We start from the raw sequence: 21,253 nt of genomic DNA, 5'->3' as shown, positions 1-21,253 counted from the left end.
TCCAATCTTCTATGTTTGCTAGATCATCTTCCAGTAGTTTGTGGTCTTTTTCTGTAATGCCTTACAGAAGAATTGACAGTATCTTGGAGGTCATTTTTGAGACATAAGATTGGTAATTTTCCAAGTACTGTTCCTTGTGGGACTCCTGAGTCCTCTTTTACTTCTTCTACTACAACCTTCGTCTTCATCTGTGTTAGAAACGTATTTAGCCAGTTGTTTAATTCCATATTGTTGCATTTTCAAAAATAATTTATTATTCCGTACAATTGTCAAAAGCTTTGGAAAAATCAAGGATTGCAATGTCAGTTTTGTAGACCAGCGTGGAATATGTTCATAAAGTCATGTAAGGTGACTTTCAATTGTGTTTCGCACGAATCGCCAGATCTGAATCCATGGTTGAGTGATGTTAATACTCTGTGCTTTTCAAGATGTTTAAGGATGTGCTTGCATATAATATTTTTTAGTAGTTAGCAAGGTCCCAATATTAATGAGAGTGGTCTGTAATTTTCAATAGCGTTTTTGTCTCCCATTTCAATTGAAAACGAAATGTTTGCATTGAGCCAGTCTTCAGGAAGTATTCCAGTGTCTATTGATTTTTGGAAGATAGCAGATAGGCTTGGTGCGATTCATGTGCACATTCTTTTTGAATTCTGTTTGATGTTGATAGGTCAATTGTGAATACGGATCTAAATTGTTGAATGTATATTTCAGACTTCTCTATGATGTCACCGATCAGCTTCCGTTTGTTTTTTAGAGGTGATACTCCAATATTATCTGTTTTTCTGGATTTGATGTATTTCCAGAATGGCTTGGTGATGTTTGTTTCAAGGCCTTTGATGATGGTATCATTGATGCATGGGTATTCTACTTTCCAAACTTGCCTGTTTATTTCTTTTTGGAACTGTCTATAATTTTCCACTTGATGGGTCGTTTAGCTTGTCGATATATAGTCTTTGTTTCTTTTTGAACAGCTTCCTTTTTTTATGGCTTATTCAGGATAGGTTGTTCTTGGAGCGAAATTCTTTAGATGGTAAGTGTTTATCCATACTTTTAAAAACTTTCGATTCATAACCCAAAAACTCACTTTACAATTTTAATGTGTAATACAGACAGATATCATGTATATCCAGTTTTAACGAAACAATAGAAATGGAGATCTCTGTTATAGAAGTGGAAAACTTGCATAACAAGTAGTAGTTTTAATTCAGGTGTGCATGACTCTACCCATTTGTCCTTACAACCTTTAATAATCAACACACAAAAAATGGCAAATGACATTCAAGTTTTAATTATTCTTATTGCTCATCCTGAATATGCTTGAGTGGCCTCGGTGGCCGAGTAATTAGGAAGTTCTACTCCTGTATCACTAGCCTGTTCACGCTGAGGTTGTGAGTTCGAGCCCCGCACGTGGCAGGTGCTTTCGACTCGCATCTTAATTAACTAGGATTGCCAGTTTTTCCTCCGAAAGTCGGTGGTTCTCTCCGGGCACTCCATCTTCCTCTACCAATAAAACCTGGCCGCCACGAAATAGCTTATAGTGCTGGGAATGGAGCGAAAACACAAAAAATCAATCAATCAATCTGAATATGCTTGATATATTGCCACTAGATTTGAAGCAGGCAACAATCAATCCCATCAGCGACAATAATTACATCAAATTCTGGCAGATGGAAGAAATATGCATGCTGTTTTGGCGGATTCCACAATGGTTAACAGTTTGTGATTGGGTAACATAGGTAAAAAAATCTTAGTGTTAACATTTTGTGATGTTTTAAGGCTTGATTTTTTTCTGTAGTAACATATTTAAAATTCACATTAGAACAACAAAATGTTTTAAAGATATAGACGATGTCATGCTAAAAAATTTAATATTTTCCAATTAAAACGGAGGGGCATACGCCCTCTACAATTCCCCTTAAATCCTCCACTTATTCTCTATATGGATTACTACTTCATTAGAAACTCATCATCTGACAGTCGGATGTCTGTTACTTACTAAGTATCTTTTATCTTGGTACGTTGGCCATCAATTAAGAACACCATTGAGTTTTCATACCATAGATAGTTGTGTTGCGTACATGCATATAAATGATTCTGTCTTCTTTGCTTCTCTTTTATCTTAGACATAATTTGAAACTGTATTCCAGACATTCTGTGGCTTTCTGATATCTGTCTGGTAAATATCCAAGATAGTGAGTTGATTTTTCTCAGCAGTCTGCTTCTATAAAATGTGTACTATAAGAACAAACAGTAGTTTCCAGTCCAGTATAACAAAGATTATTTATTATTTCACATGCATATAAATGGTTCTGTCTTCTTTGCTTCTCTTATATCTTAGACATAATTTACATTGCATGCTTAGTTTATCTTTTTTTTATTCAGAAAAGCTTGTTTGCCAACTTGCTAAATATTGTCTGCACACCATATTTGTACATGCATTATTTAACTTACCAAGTATTTCTGTTCAGTGTAGACTAGTAGATTCATTAAAACGTAACTTGTGGAGTTTGAAGTAGTTTGAGATACAGCAAAGAATAGCTTGATTGCTGGTTATTCCTTGATGTCCAGCAGGTATCTTGACTTTGGTTAACAAGTGTGAAATCCAAACCCAAACAGCACTAATGCCATCACATCTATCGTGTATATTTAACAAGACTTTTGTTGATTGAAGTCAATCGTTCCATTTACTCACGATCCTGACCAGAGAAATATATAATCCATCAAAGTGAACAAGATTCCGGGTTTTTATGCCCCCGCCCCATAAAAAGAAATGAAAATTGGCAGAATTGTCAGTTGAAGGAAAAAAAGAAAAAAATTTATATGAAATATGTAAAATATATTTTAATTGAACAAGTTTTTATGCCCCCGCCGTAGCGGCGGGGGCATTAAGTTTTACCCTTGTCCGTCTGTACGTACGTCCGTCCGTACGTCCCATAATTGGTTTCCGTTCTCAAACTTGAGTTCTCTTAACCAAATTATATGAAACTTATACACAATGCTTATTACCACAAAACAAAGATCAAGTTTGAATTTTGGTGGTGTCACTTTAACCATTCTAGAGTTATGCCCCTTTATAAATTGAAAAATTGCAAAATATTTAGTTTCCGTTCTCTCACTTAAGTTTGCCTCAACCAAATGTTATAAAACTTATACACAATGCTTATTACCACAAAACACAGATCAAGGTAGAATTTTGGTGGCGTCACTCAAACCGTTCTAGAGTTAAGCCCCTTTATAAATGGAATAATTGCAAATTTTTTAGTTTCCATTCTCTAACTTAAGTTTGCCTTGACAAAATGTTATGAAACTTACACACAATGCTTATTACCACAAAACACAGATCAAGTTTGAATTTTGGTGGCGTCACTTTAACCGTTCTAGAGTTATGCCCCTTTATGAATGGAAAAATTGCAAAAATTTTAGTTTCCGTTCTCTTACTTAAGTTTGCCTCAACAAAATGTTATGAAACTTATACACAATGCTTATTACTACAAAACACAGATCAAGTATGAATTTTGGTGGCGTCACTTTTACCGTTCTAGAGTAATGCCCCTTTATAAATGGAAAAATTGCAAAATTTTTATTTTCTTCTAAATATCAAGTAATTTTTAAAATTGGAGTTATCTTCCTTTTCCATGATTATAGTTGAATTAACTACAATCAATGCTTTATACAATGCAATGTTTAATTTTGACCTCCCAGTGGCGGATCCAGAGGGGGGCGTAGAGGGCGTACGCCCCCCCCCCCCCCCCCCCTTTGCTTGCACTTTTTTTTTTTTTTTTTTTGTAAAATGATTTATCAGACTAGACTTCGCGAACTTTGCCATTTCCCGTGTATTTAATTTTTATGCGACAATTCTTTACTTATAAAGATATTTTTCGCTCGTATTTACTGTAATATATTATTGATTATGTCAAAGTCATGTGATTCGCTACGGTGGAGTTGACCAGTACGTCGAAAAAAACGTCACTCAGTCATTTTGAAATTCAAATTACAGTAACACATTGCTTAGGCTGAGGATGACAAGCATGACGCCTTCAAAGCTACAAAGTATTGAGCAAGAACGTATTGACTTCTATTTCACAATTCCACCTAACAGAAAGAAATACTCTATTACACTCTCATGAAAAGAAAAAAGTTTATATGAAATATGTAAAATATATTTTAATTGAACAAGTTTTTATGCCCCCGCCGTAGCGGCGGGGGCATTAGGTTTTACCCTTGTCCGTCTGTACGTACGTCCGTCCGTACGTCCCATAATTGGTTTCCGTTCTCTTACTTGAGTTCTCTTAACCAAATTATATGAAACTTATACACAATGCTTATTACAACAAAAACAGATCAAGTTTGAATTTTGGTGGCGTCACTTTAACCGTTCTAGAGTTATGCCCCTTTATAAATGGAAAAATTGCAAAATTTCTAGTTTCCGTTCTCTAACTTAAGTTTGCCTCAACCAAATGTTATGAAACTTATACACAATGCTTATTACCACAAAGCAAAGATCAAGTTTGAATTTTGGTGGCGTCACTTTAACCATTCTAGAGTTATGCCCCTTTATAAATTGAAAAATTGCAAGATATTTAGTTTCCGTTCTCTCACTTAAGTTTGCCTCAACCAAATGTTATGAAACTTATACACAATGCTTATTACCACAAAACACAAATCAAGGTGGAATTTTGGTGGCGTCACTCAAACCGTTCTAGAGTTAAGCCCCTTTATAAATGGAATAATTGCAAAATTTTTAGTTTCCATTCTCTAACTTAAGTTTGCCTCGACAAAATGTTATGAAACTTACACACAATGCTTATTACCACAAAACACAGATCAAGTTTGAATTTTGGTGGCGTCACTTTAACCGTTCTAGAGTTATGCCCCTTTATGAATGGAAAAATGGCAAAAATTTTAGTTTCCGTTCTCTAACTTAAGTTTGCCTCAACAAAATGTTATGAAACTTATACACAAAGCTTATTACTACAAAACACAGATCAAGTATGAATTTTGGTGGCGTAACGTTTACCGTTCTAGAGTAATGCCCCTTTATAAATGGAAAAATTGCAAAATTTTTATTTTCTTCTAAATATCAAGTAATTTTTAAAATTGGAGTTATCTTCCTTTTCCATGATTATAGTTGAATTAACTACAATCAATGCTTTATGCAATGCAAATGTTTAATTTTGACCTCCCAGTGGCGGATCCAGAGGGGGGCATAGATGGCTTACGCCCCCCTCCCTTTGCTTGTACTTTTTTTTTTTTTTTTTGTAAAAAATGATTTATCAGACTAGACTTCGCGAACTTTGCCATTTCCCGTGTATTTAATTTTTATGCGACAATTCTTTACTTATAAAGATATTTTTCGCTCGTATTTACTGTAATATATTATTGATTATGTCAAAGTCATGTGATTCGCTACGGTGGAGTTGACCAGTACGTCGAAAAAAACGTCACTCAGTCATTTTGAAATTCAAATTACAGTAACACATTGCTTAGGCTGAGGATAACAAGCATGACGCCTTCAAAGCTACAAAGTATTGAGCAAGAGCGTATTGACTTCTATTTCACAATTCCACCTAACAGAAAGTAATATTCTATTACACTCTCATGAAAAAAAAAGTTCCACAGCAATATTATTTACCTACGAAAACATGTTTAACCCCACACGCCCAACGCATTTATAACATTGCTGAATAGTGATCCCCAGTCAGTAAGCTCTAGATATAGATTTAAAGTCTAAGGTACGGACCATTTGATTTGAGGGGGCAGTCTGAGATATTTTAGAGAAAAAATTCTGACCCTGATTTTTGCCTTAAACAAAAATTCTGGCCGTATCTGGATTGAAAAAAATAATCTTGTCCACTTTTTTGCTGTTAGAAAAAAATATTTTCAACAAAATTATTTAGCATTAAATGAATATGATGAATAAAAACGGGCGTAATTTTTTTTTTGGGGGGGGGGGGGTTGCATGTGAATCCCATATCTGACCGGAATGACTGTTTCGCCGAACTGATATACTGAATACTTTTTTCAAGGCCCGACTGCAACCTGCCTGCTGGGTGTGGCCTATATGTCTCCATGTGTCGACCGTCATTCACAACTTCATTGTCATTTCCGACTCATTCGTAGCCTTTGGTTGATTTGGAACCCCTCACTTCCCTTGTTGGTTGAAACATTTCAACCAAACATTTGGATAAAAATTGCTTGTTTGTCTTACTTCGTGTCGGTCGTATTGTAAATTTCATTGAATAGCCGTATATCTTGTTTACAAAAAGAAATCTGTGAGGTTATGCTAACCATGATACAACAAACGAGAATTTTCCATGTCCATTTTTTACTGACAAATCCCACATCAAATATATTTATTAGTACATAGCTTTGGATCCATCCAATCATTTTATAATAGACAATTAATGGAGAGAATACGGCACCAAAAATGTCCAACCCCTACACTTTAACTATAAAATGCATTTTACACTTATTTTATGTTTTTAGCCAAAAAAATGTCAAAAACATTTTTCGCCTCGCTCCGCACGGCGAACTTTAATACTACGCCCCCCTTTCCAAAATCCTGGATCCGCCCCTGCTTCCACTGATAAAACACAGATCAAGTTGAATTTGGGTAGTGTCACTTTAACCATTATTGAGTTATGCCCCTTTTTAATCGAAAGATTGCAAAATTTTTAGTTTCCATTCTGTAACTTAAGTTTGCCCCAACCAAACATTATGAAACCTATACACAATATTCATCACCACAAAACTAAGATCAAGTACAAATTTTTTTGTTTCCGTTTTCTAACTTTAGTATGCCTCAACCAAATGTTATGAAACTTATACACAATGCTTATTACTACACAATACAAATTAAGTACGAAATTTGGTGGCGACACTTTTACCATTCTTGAGTTATGTTCCTTTATAAACATAAAAATTTCTGAATTTTTCGTTTCCGTTCTCTAACTTTAGTTTGTCTCAACCAAATGTTATAAAACTTATACACAACCTTTCTAGAGTTATGCGTGTTTACAAATAGAAAAATTGCTGAATTTTTAGTTTCTGTTCTCTACTTAAGTTAGCCTCAACCAAATGTTATGAGACTTACACACAATGCTTATTACCACAAAATTTTTGGGTGGTGTCACTTTTACCGTTCTTCAGTTATGTCCCTTTATAACTATATGATATGCAAGCGGGGGCATCATCTGTGTCCACATGTGAACACTATCCACATTTATTTTTTAAACATTTAGTTTAGGTCTACAATAGTAATAAATGAAGGAATGAACACGACAAATTGTGTATGTGAAACATCTTCCAGTACCACACAAATATCTGGTTATTCAAATAAAATGTTTGTTTTAGCAGTAAAACTTGGTGAATGCCCAAAAAGAATAAAAACACACCTCTTAAAGTCTGAATCACAACATAAAAAGATTGATCTAGTCTTTAAATTGTATCAAAATGCCATCCATGTAAAATTAAAAAACAAAAAATGTTGTTTCGTGAATTGAGATGTTGGTATGTGACTCATCAAGCGCGGACCATAATTTTTGAGGGGCCCTAATTCCATGAAAGTGAAGACATGCCGCCGAGCCGATCGAGGCAAAACAGTTTTTTGACGATTTTATGCAAATAAAATGATATACTTTCCAATTAAAGGGGATCTCTGAATCCACCACTGATCATCATTACGGTTTATATAAAACTATTCCCACAATCTTGTTTTTTGTAAAAAAAATAGTTGAATAACCTAGGATCCTTGTAACTCACTTAATTGTGTCTTCAACTCAAACCTTTCATCGTGAAACGATATCATAAGTATTATTTTTTCTTGTAAATGTTTTTTTTTGTTGTCTAGTATTCAGTATCAAAGAGTCTAGTGTTTTTTTTCTGATCTGATTTTTATTGTACTTTTTCTAAGTACTTTTTTTGATTTTGCAGATCGAGATTGAAAAAGGAAGGTTTGTGTAGTCTATTGTTGTTGAATTTTGTTCTTGCGTGTTTCTGTACGATAGCCGTGTATTTGAAGCATATGTTATTTTCTTATGTCTATATTCCGGCGTGAACTTAACGTGTATCAAACAAATAAATTTTCCAATGGAACAAGTATATGACGTATATACGCTATCGTTATATTTTATATCACACATAATTTCTTATCATATGATTTAGTTTCCTTTTTAGCTCACCGTTCCAAAGGAACTGTGAGCTTTACCCATCACTTGGCGTCCGTCGTCGTCCGTCTGGTGTAAACTATTTCAAACATCTTCTCCTCTGAAACTACTGAATCATTTCCAACCAAACTTAAGCTGAATGATCCTTAGTGTATCTAGAATAAAGTTTGTGTTTTATTTTCTGTCAAAAAGACATGGCCGCCATGGCTAAAATAGAACATAGGGGTAAAATGCAGTTTTTGGCTTATATCTCAAAAACCAAAGCAGTTAGAGCAAATCTGACATGGGTTAACGTGTTCATAAGGTAAAGTTCTATCAGCCCTGAAATTTTCAGATGAATCTAGTATTCCATTGTTGGGTTGTTGCCACTAAATTAGTAATTTTAAAGAAATTTTGCAGTTTTTGGTTATTATCTTGAATAGTATTAATGATAAAGATAAACTGTAACAGCAAATATGTTCAGCAAAGTAAGATCTACAAATAAGTTTATATGACCAAAATTGTCAGTTGACCCCTTAAAGAGTTATTGCCCTTTAAAGACAATTTTACACGATTTGTTTATCATGTTTTCTAACTTTAAAAAATCTTTTCCTCTGAAACCACTAAACCAATTCCAACCAAACTTAAGCTGAATGATCCTTATGGTATCTAGAATAAAGTTTGTGTTTTATTTTGTGTTTCGTCAAAAAACATAGCCACCATGGCTAAAATTAGAACATAGAGGTAAAATGCAGTTTTTGGCTTATATCTAAAAAACCAAAGGAGTTAGAACAAATCTGACTGGGATAAAATTGTTCATTATGTGAAGTTCTATCAGCCCAGAAATTTTCAGATGAATCTAATAACCCATTGTTGGGTTGCTGCCACTAAATTGGTAGTTTTAAGGAAATTTTGCAGTTTTTGGTTATTATCTTGAATAGTATTAATGATAAAGATAAACTGTAAACAGCAAATATGTTCAGCAAAGTAAGATCTACAAATAAGATTAATATGACAAAAATTGTCAATTGACCCCTTAAGGAGTATTGCCCTTTGAGGAAAATTTTACACAATTTGTTTATCATGTTTTCTAACTTTAAAAAATCTTCTCCTCTGAAACTACTGAACCAATTCCAACCAAACTTAAGCTGAATGATCCTTAGGGTATTTAAAATAAAGACTGTGTTTTATTTTTTGTTTCGTCAAAAAGCATGGCCGCCATGGCTAAAATAAGAACATAGGGGTAAAATGCAGTTTTTGGCTAATATATCTCAAACACTTAAGCAATTAGAGCAAATATGATGAGAGGTTAAAATGTTTATTAGGCCAAGTTCTATCAGCCATGAAATTTTCAGACGAATCTAACAGTCCATTGTTGGGTTGCTGTCACTAAATTGGTAATTTTAAGGAATTTTGCAGTTTTTGGTTATTATCTTGAATATTATTAATGATAAAGATAAATTGTGAACAGCAAAAATGTTCAGCAAAATAAGATCTACAAATAAGTTAATATGACCAAAATTGTCAAATGTGTCCTTAAGGAGTTATTGCCATTTGAAGACAAATTTTCACAATTACTTCATCTAGTTTGCTTACTTTAAAAAATCTTCTCCTTTGAAACTGCTGAATCAATTTCAGCCAAACTTGGGCTGAATGAGTTTCGGAGTATCTAGTACAAATTTTGTATTTTATTCTCTTGTACGTCAAGAAACATAGCCACTATGGCTAAAATGGAACAAAGGGGTAAAATATATTTCTTTGCTTTTGAAGAAAATATGACAGATATAAAGAACATCTCAATGGAATTTTTAAGCCACTCATTAATATATATTAAAAAGCAAAAATAATCATTGATGAAAGATTTAAGCAAAAAATTACAGGTGAGTGATTCAGGCTCTTGAGAGCCTCTTGTTTAACTGAAGCTTGTCATTGCTTGAACAAAAACTACGTAATCAACGTCCAATTATATTTGCAAAATGTATGTTTCCATTCTGGGTTCCAATCCACAAATCATCTTTTTCATCTACAGCGATACTCCTTGGTTCTTTAATCATTTCTAATTCAGATAAAACGCGCTTGAAGACGGCATCATATGACAAAAGGTGCAAACTGTTTGTTTCAATATCCACAACTATTATATCTCCATCCGAAGTGCAGCAGACACCACGCGGTATGAAATCATCTGACAATTGTGGATTGCCTTCATAACATCCCACTTCTTCGTTATCTTTGAAAACGAATACAGCAAGCTGTATCCAGTCCGATATAACAACAGACTGATCTTTGTTGATGGCTATCCTTGCTGGGTATTGTACGTTTCTGCTTCTTAACGTAGTCCTTAGTTCTCTACCAGATGAAACACTCGAAACATATCCGTCCGTGTTGTCATTGATGTCGAAAAAGGTTTCCTTTTGTACGAAACATACCAAACAGTTCCCTTCCTCGTCCAGGGCCAGACCTCTCGGACAGTTTTTAGTTCGTAAAAATGTCTTACCTTTACCTAGACTGTTGATAGTAATTATCTTTTTTTGTGAGTTGCATGAAATAAATAGCGTGCCATCCTGTTTTCCAACAATATCATCCATTGGATAGTCAATATTAGTTGATAATATAATTTCTCCATTCTGTTTTAAATGCTCTAAAGTCTTATCATTTCCCATACAGACCCAAACTGTATCATTTGACATGGGAAATAGCCCTGTGACAATGCTCCCTTTTGTTGAACAAACAAACGAATTTGCTACATTATATCGTTTACCACTGATCGATAACTTCGGAATTGTAGGGTTCACTTTTCCAAAAAGTCGTTCAATATCCGATATACAAACTTTGTTAGACACAAAGTCAATGTCTGTTATGTTTTTGTGCGACATTTTCTTTTGTAAGGATTCTGAAAGGTATGCATTCAGTTCTGTGCCATGACAACTAATATCTATTTCATCCGCATCTTTAAGAAATCTCTGTGCAAACTGAAATCTACTCTCTACAGATGTCTTAAACTTTACTAGTTGTGTAGCCTCTTCTTCTAGTTGTAAATTACTTTCATTTACCAAAGCCATAACTTCTGCACATAGTTCGTCTTCAATTTTCTTAACAAAATCATTCAACAATTCCGCACGGTCATTGATCAAAAGCATAGCTTTGTTTTCAAATGCCTGAAGTCTGTTTGTTTCATTTTCCATGTGTCTCGTTGCCTCATTGGTATTTGCCGAGCGTTCTGGGTGTTCCAATGTTTGTTTAAGGTTCAATCTAATTTCCTTAGCTAGAGAAGTAAAGTCTCGAGTGTCATGCAATTTATGTGCTGTCATGTTGCATATTTCGCATACTGCAGTTTGACATTTTAAACAGAACAGAAATAGGGACATTTCTGGGTGTATCTTACAGGTACGTTGTTGCATGAGATTTACGTCTTCTAGTGGATATGTGGTGTGGTCTTTTAGTATTTTAGACTTTGAATGAAGGGTATCACATGCTTTGCAGAAAGTCCGCTCGCATTTCTGGCAGGTAACGGCGCCAGAATCTTTTGTTTTGCATGCATCACAAGGAGGTTTAGCATTCCGATCAAGATTCTCAATGAAATTATTCTTTTTGAAACCTTTAGCTCCTACCACTGGAATATCTACAAATTTGTCACACAGAGGACATTTTATTTTGTCATTATTATAATTGGACATTATATACTGACTCAAACACCAAGAACAAAATGAATGATAGCATGGCAACAACCTAGGATCTGCGTAATCCTTTTTACATAAAAAGCAAACCATCACGTCAGATTTGTTTTCATTTCGTGTCATCCTTTTGTAAACAAAATCCATTACTATTGGGTCGTTAATCTGATGAATTTTGGTGTTTGATTTACTTGTGTCCCTCGTTTGTGTTGTTCCACAGTTTACATTTTTATCGCTTTCTTCTCCTTCATGACTGGTAATATCATCACTGATTTGACTTCTTTTTTCTGTACAGTGCTTTTGATTAGAAGGTTCAATATCGTCTTCTAATGGCGCACTCTTTATTGTTTGTTCCTCTTTTGACAATGTTTCCGGTATATTCGCGTCGTATGATTCCTCCTCCTTGGATGAAATATCTGTAATCTCTTTATTGTCGGCATTGTCATCTTCTTCTCCGTTGTTTTTGTCATCTTCGACTTTAGTCTGTTGATCTGATAGAATTTCATCGCGCTGATCATTTAGGCCTCCAGTGTTTTCCAGTGATGTACCATAATCATCATGCCTTTCTATTTCACTATTATTTTCAATGTTTTCATCATTACTACCACCGACGAATTTTCCAAGAGAAACACTAGATTTATTTGTTTCACTGTCGTTATCCATGATATTTCCGTTGTCAGTCTTATTTAATAAATCGCTCTGATCATCTTCTGGTTTTGTTTTTTCCGTACCGACAGAAGACCCCATCTTATCCTTTTTTTTATATTATTACTCTGTCAAAATTAAGACAGCTTTCAACAACCTTCTTATTCTAAAAAAATCCACGCATGGCAAGTCTTAGTTGATATGAAATTCACTGAAAACTTACATAATGGGATTAAGCTGAATAATTAAAAGCTAATACACGAAATAACTCCCAGTACATCATTTAATTTGAAAAAGATGAAAGCGTTTTTGTTTATATCAGCTCACACTTTAAGAAGATATGTAATGCATAAGTGTTATGCTGTCGATAATTCGATTCTCATATAATACTAAATGAACTGTGAACTGCTTTAACAGCGTACACGCAAGTATTACATTTACCGATCTTACTCAGCTGGGAAAGAAAATGTAAGTTTAAACATAACATACGTTATGGAATTAGGATAGTCGTGCGTTTACTACTATTCACAAACTATTGTTATTTGTGTTTAGATCGACCACATGTAAAACTAAGCAACCACATATACAAGAAAAGTAATACACTCGGGTAATTTGTGGCAAAGTAACGTGCAAGCTATAATAATTGTTTTATTTTTCGTTCATCGTAAAATGGCCATTTTATTTCCCGTTCTTCCGTGCACATACCCCTTTTACGACCCTCCGATTGTAAATTGATTCAAGTAAGATAATTGCATAACATTAACAATACTTTGACATAATTTTTGATTAGAAAAATGGCCCTTGTATCTAAACTAGATTATACAATTCTCCATGTGTTTATCAAAATGCACTTCCAATTATCTCGAAATTCGGTAGCGATTTAATTTCATTCTTGAATAACACAGTTACATTATTTACTAATCTTTTTGCAAGTTGTCTTATCAATGTTACCAATTCAGGATTATTCAGATGGAAATTGTAAGATTCCAATGTATGAAGCGCTTCATTCTAAAAATGTGTGCACGATCAACACTTTTACAACCCTATCAAATTTCTAAAAGAAGCATTCATTTCTTATAATTACATTTTTATGTTAAAACCATGAAAAAAAAAGTTTTATCAAGACTAGTGTTTCTTTAATTTACCTGTGCACTTTTTCGTGGAAGCACGTTTCATTACGAATGTAACATTTCATTTTGATATGAAGGTTCAATCATTTTTGAATGACGCGCGATTGTTGTTAGCCAATCAAACTAACATGTGGCACCCGTCGTGTTGCTCGATTCATGTAAGAACAGATTCGTCGATAAAACTTAGTGGCAGGTGTTTTTCACTCGTTCCGTTGATTGATAACGTTTGATTTTGTCAGTTTTTGTGGACTTCCCTTTTGAATTTGACTTGGAGTTCGGTATTTTTGTTATACATTTTTTTCGGTGATGTCACAGTCGAGGAAAAGAGGACGAGGTTGTGGTTACTTCACAATCGGAACACATCTGTCGTCATCTGTGAAACAAATATTTCATCGCATTCAACTAACTCGTGGTGACGTCCGTAAACCAAATGAATGAAGTATGATTGCTTACATTATGTGAAAATCATCTTTTAAGGGCAATCCTACAAGGTGTCGACTGACGATTTCGGCCAATCTGAGTTATTTGTAGATCTTGTCTTGGTTGTAATTTTTGCTGTTTAAGTTTCTCTCTATCTATTATAGTTTTCAAGATATAGAAAAAAAAAATCGGTAAAATTCATCATTGATGGACAATAACTCCTGTAAATCTAGTCTACTCAACCTCAAAGATCTCTCATATGAAGAACGTTAAAAACTCTGAAAATTTCTACATTAAAATGTCGAAGGTTAAGAGGCGACATTATACAGACTGGCCTACAAGATAACAACAGGAGTATATGACCCAAGAGTAACAGAAGCCTTATGTGTGTGCGTAACCCAAGCTCGAAAACAACAGGAAACTCAATGAAATTGGTTAAATTGAACAGACGCAGACTAGACAATAGGAAATACTACTTCACGAACCGAGTAGTGGAAGTGTGGAATAACCTACCAGATACTGATGTGACTGCATTTGTAAAGACTTTTGAACATAGTTTAGACAAGCACTGGAAAGACCGCCCAAGGATGTATGACTGTACCACTGAATACACACACACAACAACGGAAGTAGTACAAGTGTAATTAGTGAAAATAAAACAGGAGCAAGCTGGCCTCCTGTGTTTGGAAACACTTACGTGGTAGACCTGTGACATCATTAGTATGATAGTCCCAGGGTAGACTTAGGTAGATAGTAAGTAGTCAACTGACGATTTTAGTCATTTGATTTAGTTGAAGATGTATTTTGTTGATAATTTTGCTTTTTATTGTTTCTGATCTATCTTCTATAGTTGTCTTAAAAAAAAATGAATATGTGCATAATTTAATTGTAATAACTCCCATAAGTAGTCTTCTGTAGAATTCGGTCATTCTGACTTTTTAGTAGATTTTTTTTTTGCTGATTATTTTTACTGTTTACAGTTTCTATATATATCTTATCTGGTTTCCGCCAAAAGCCTAAAAATGGATATGAAGTTGTCTTTAAAGGGTAAATACTCCTATAAAGAATCAATTGACGATTTCAACTTTGATAACTTATTTGTAGATCTTATCTTGCAGTGTAAAGTTTCTACTATAGTTTCAAGATAAAAGGCAACACGCATAAATATGGTAAACATTGTCATTGGAGGGCAATAACTCCAATAACTCCTAAATCGATCAAAAGTCGATTTCAGCCATTTAACTAAGTTTTAGATCTTGTCTTTCTGGCCACTGTTGTACAATTTAAGGTTCTCGCTATATATTACAGTTAATAAAAGTCTGATCGGACAAGTTTGGTCAAAATGTACAGAAGATAGATCTTTACATACTGAAAATTTTTGCTGTGTCAGATCTGTCTCTATCTTTAACAGTTCTCAAGATATTAGATGATTGATACTTGCATTTTACTCCAATGTTTAATTTTTCTGTCCAAACAGTAATATCAAATTATACCAACAATTCTTTGAAATTTCAAGGTTAGTGTGTAACTCCTGAATAATTAAAATTGCTGAAAATTTAACTCAAACTGAATTTGATGATTGTTCATAATGTCCCAAAGTATCAAAGCAAACTTATGATCTGAAATAAATATTTTTTTACGATTTTAACCATTAAAGCTGCAATTTGTAAAACTAATTTAGTCTGTTTGAATATTGTATTTCCTAAAACTAATGTTTTTTTTTATTTTAAGTAAAGAAAAGTAACTTTTACATTGAAAACAGCATGTTGACCTCTTGATGTTTTATTTAGCTTTATAATGTTGTTGTGTTTCTGTCTTACTCATGTTTAGCCAATGTCTCTTTTATTCATAACATCAATACTGCAATTTTGGAATTTTAAGAAGCATTACTCTTAACTTAACCATCAATACTACTCATGCTAAAGTAGGATATTTGATAAAGTCAAAGAAAGTTATCATCCAGAATTCTTTTGAGTTAAACAGACAAATGGACAAAAACAGCTGCATACTCTCCTCAAATTTGTTGGGTTGCATAAAATCTCATAGCAATAAATATTGCTCATTCTATGGACATAATCCAACTCTTGTATTCTTATTCCAACTGTAAACATAGAAAACAATAATTATAAAACTGCAAAAAACATAGATAATCTATGATTACACAGTTTAACTTGTTCTGCTCAACATGTCAAATATTTTATTCTAGAAAGCATGGAATATTGGTAGAGTGAACTACTTATGCCCAGATGCTGACCAACTCCCCTAGAAGCATCTCTCCACAAGTTTGCATCTTACTTATAGTTCTTGAAATATTGACTTTGAAGTATTGATATATAAGTCACAGTGATCTACTTCTGCACAGATGCAGACCTATTTCCACAAGATATTTTTTTTTAAGTTTAAACAATTCTATTAACCCATATATTAAGTCAGACTAACAAAGTTAATGAAACATGAAACATATAGATCACACATATGGTGAGTGACCTACTTTTGTCTGAATATTGACCTACTTCCAAAAATATATATTTACACAAGTTTAGATCATCCTATTACTTACAGTTACCTAGATATGAACTGAAACATAAAACTTAACTAAAGTCAATGAAGCCTATAATTAAGGTCACAATGACTCACTTTTGCCTGAATGCTGACCTACTCCCAAAAATGAATATTAATACAAGTTTAGATGATCTTATTACTAATTCAAATTCAACTAAGTATGAAATGTACCGGTAGGTCATAGTGATCTCTGTCTGGCTTCTTACTTATTCCTTAAAATGTTTATTTACAAATGTTTATATGATCCTATGACTTACAGATACAAATTGAATGATACTCAGACTAAAATCTTCACTAAAGTCAATGAAGCATGAAATTTATATCACAGTGACCTATTTTTGCCTACTCCTTAAAATGCAGTGAGATATGAACTTGGATGTAAGCTAAACCAAAGTCAATGAAGCATCAAATGTAAGTCACAGTTAACTCGTTTACCCTAAATGCTGATCTAATCACCAAAATAAATGACAGAAAAAATTGTGACTGTGTAAAAAAACAACTTAGAGAAAAAAAAACATATAATCTTATTATAATAATAAAAGACCATTACATGTGTGTACAGATACACAGAACTTAAGACTAGACTATTGATCCCCTACCCATATTCATCTGGATTTATTTTAGCCTTCCCAAACTAAGCAAGAGTTATGTCCCTTAATCTATCAAACATCCAGTATTCATTTGAGTCATTAGCCTTCCCAAACTAAGCAAGAGTTATGTCCCTTGGTCTATCAAACATCCAGTATTCATTTGAGTCAAACTACCGATATCTCGAAATATTTTTCCTGTCCGGCTGACTTCCACATAACAAGAATCGACTGTATATTTACACACATTTAGATGATCTTATTACTTATTGTTATAGAGATATGAACTCTAACATAAAACTTAAAGGAAATCAATGAAGTATGAAATGTGGATCACAGTAGCCTCTTTTACCTGGATGCAGACTTAAATCTTTACCAAATGGACATGGAAGTTCACAAACATGTGCATATGGACCCTGAGAGTATTCCAAAGTTTAGATTGGAAAACCTATGATAGGTCTAACAAACTGACACTCCATGTCATAAGTTTAACAATCAATTAAACTGGTTACTGTATTGCAATATCAAATTAAGAACTCTCATATATTTAAATAAAATTATTTAATATAATTCTTTCACCATATTTAATAAAACTTTTCTTCACATACATTGTTCATAATTACAACTTAAAATATATATACACGACTAGATATTTAGACAAATCATGTTCATACATCACATATTTAATTTCATTATTGTTCCATTAATTTGATCATGATCATTTTATAAGCAATAGTATGTTTTGTAATAACATCAAGTTCACAAAAACTGAAATTTCTATGACCAGCTCTAAAAATAAACTTATCTAAGAAAAAGGGTTTGCCATTTTCAGCCAAGCACAAATGAAAATATTAGCCTACTTGAGTCCATCATTATTATTTTGTTTAAAAGTAGAATTCATCCTGCTTATTTTTTAAGATATAACCCAAAACAGTCTGCACATTTTTGTATATGAAAATCTCATCAAAATAAATATTAGTTCATTTTCCTCATTTTATGTTATTTTTTCCCAATATCTTTTCTGTTTCTAATTTTCTTCAAAATTTACAACAACAAAACAGATATGGTGCAGCATAATGGCAGAACTAAGTGTCATATTTCTCTCCAAATAACAAACTATTTTATCTGGATTTATGCAAGAATATCAACATGAGAAGCAAATAAAGTAAGAAAATTATTGTGACATTGTCTATCCACCCTTTCCCACTAAGTTTGAAGCAAAGATCTAAAAAGAAAAGATGTCTAGGCATTCAGATAAACAGTAGCCAATGAAAGGGGAAGGGTATTGTAAAATGTTTACTCCTAAAAAATCAGATTTTAAGATAAAAAAATAAAATTCTCACAGCAAACATCAAATTCTCACAACCAATCTATTTTCACTGGTATATCATTTTACAAATGTACTTCAAAAACTTTCTACAAAGCTACAAATAAATAAACAAATAAATATAAAATAAACTCCCTTAATCTGTTCAAAAACTATTTTACCATTTAATTACGTTTTTTTTTTGCACAACAATTATAGTACCTGATAATTTATATATACTTTTTGTATATCATTTATTCTTAATAAACAAAGAGAAAAAATATCCTATAGTTTTGCTACAAAATCATAAAAATCACTGGTAAAAGATTTGAAAAAATGATAAAACATTTGTCTACATGCAATAATATAATATTTCTATGAATTGAAAATGGAATGTTACAATGCTAACTGATATATATATATAAAAACTTTTGATTCCAAAACCATAGTAACACATTGTTACAAGGCTAAGTAAAGTCATTTTGATAAAATAGATAATCTATTTCATGATGAATTCTCAATGTTTAATCTTCACCATTCAAATTATTCAGTTACTTCACCACAGTATCTGATGATAATAAGATGCATTTTTAAAGCAAAACTTTCATTACTACCAGGAAATCATCTACAATATGCCATTTATGTTTATTGCTTCAATCAGTTTTAATAAACTATAATTCAGTTGTCACTCATGTAAAAAAATTGTGTTCAACAAAAGTATTTATTTTGTCACTTAAATAAATTAAAATTTCTCTTCATATTTAGATGTCATTAAGTATAGGGTGGTCTTTAATTTTTTTAAGTTACATTAACTGTTATGTTGGTGAGAAGTTTGTTCCATAAATCAGGTGAAAAGTTAGTTCGAGAAATCCTCATAAAATTATATTGGGATCTCAGCTCCAAATTAGGTTCTGTTGGGAAACCATCGCAACATCTTTTTTTATTTGACCTAAATATGTTTAAAAATTGATAGTACCTGCTGATTTGTATAATTAGCAACACAACAGGTGCAACAGATGAGCAGGAACTACTTACCCTATTGAAGTACAAAACTTAACTCCTGATTTTTTAGCAGGGCTCATGTATGATGTTGCTCAATTCTTAGTTTTCTGTGTAATATTTTGGTGACTTTTGCTTTCTGTTTGAAAATAATTTTTTTTTATCAAAGTCTGCATACAAGCCTACAGAAATTTTGACTTTGTTGAACATTTAATTTCATGGTTCACCATTATCTCTGAAAGTTGGTATCCCATGAATAATAATGAATTCCCAGTATTGTATATATAGAAACAAATCAATATATTGATTTATGGCCCATCTAACAAACAAGCAAACTTCACTTTGTTGTACTTTGTATGCACTCAAGTATATATGCTGTACAAATTATTTTTGAAGGGACATACCGGTAGTCTATCATTTTTTTAAATAGAATAAATAGAATTATACTACATCATGAATTAACAAGTATCTCAGAATAAAATTATTTCATTAATGTCAACTATATTTAGGCCTTTGTTAGTCTTGTATGTTTTTTTAATTTTAGTTCATTTATATGTTTTGGAGTTTAGTATGACGTCCATTTTCACTAAACTAGTACACATTTTTATTTAGGGGCCAGCTGAGGATCACCTCCGTGTGCGGGATTTTCTCGCTGTGTTGAAGACTCATTGGTGGCCTTCGGCTGTTTGGCCAGGTTGTCTCTTTGACATATTCCCCATTTCCATTCTCAATTTTATTAAAGTAAAAAGCCATTTCCTGTAAAGTTATCTGGATGACATAACAGTATACAAATAATATACTATGATAATTCTAGGTTGCTTGATCTTTAAAATTTGTGTACAACTTGTTTTCAAATAATCTTTAACATTTGTCTTTATTTTATAGCTTAAGAGAGGAATTGGCATTTAACTGGACATTTGATCCAACAGACCAAATTTGCAAAACAAGGACTTCATCACTACTAATATAGATAGATCATATTCAAAATCATATTTGTTTAATGTTATATACCATTGATAAAATTTTTAATGTAAAAAAGTACCAATTCAAATATATGGGATATTGACCATATTTTTTTTTATGTATTTCAAAGCTTAGTCTTACTCCATATTATTTGGAAGCTATCAAAAGTTGTGATGTAGGCAGTTCAAATGCCTTTAAAACCCATTATTATGTTCTAATTATAGTTTTGGTAACTTCCATAATGTGTATTTGGTGTATTTCCACTGCTAGCATTAATCCCACCATACATCCTTGGAGTTCCATATGGGGTACCTTTAGGTGTTGCTCTAGGTGTCTGTCTGGGAGTGTGCCTAGTTTCGCTGTTTATTGACTGTGCATAACTATATTCATAGCTGGAATTAAAAATCACAAATTTAAAAATACTGCTGATCTCAGTGCTATACTTCTATTTGAAACATCATCATATCGCTATTTGTTTTACCCTTCATGATGAAAAAAAAATTTTGTGACACTGGATTAATGAAAATATTACAGACATTACATGCTGCACTGGATTTTATAGCAGTTTCTATAGTAGATATGTGATAGTTTTTAGTAAATTTATTTACAACTTTTATATTGTACAAATATTTTTTGATTGTAAGATGACCTTTCGATTTCTTTTGGTCATATATGTCATTTTTATTATAGTTTTTTTTTTTATATCAATCACATATATAAGTACTAAAGAAAATGACTCAGGTTTCTTCCTTTTATCACAGTTTGTTCTTTTCAAATCTTAATTCTCATCATTTGTATAGTAGCATAGCCTGTGAAGACAGATTTT

The sequence above is a fragment of the Mytilus californianus genome, unplaced genomic scaffold (assembly GCF_021869535.1).
Source record: "Mytilus californianus isolate M0D057914Y unplaced genomic scaffold, xbMytCali1.0.p SCAF_4, whole genome shotgun sequence".
In the NCBI taxonomy this organism is placed as follows: domain Eukaryota; kingdom Metazoa; phylum Mollusca; class Bivalvia; order Mytilida; family Mytilidae; genus Mytilus; species Mytilus californianus.
The sequence above is the reverse complement of the archived record's forward strand: the minus strand, read 5'-3'. Positions refer to the sequence as shown.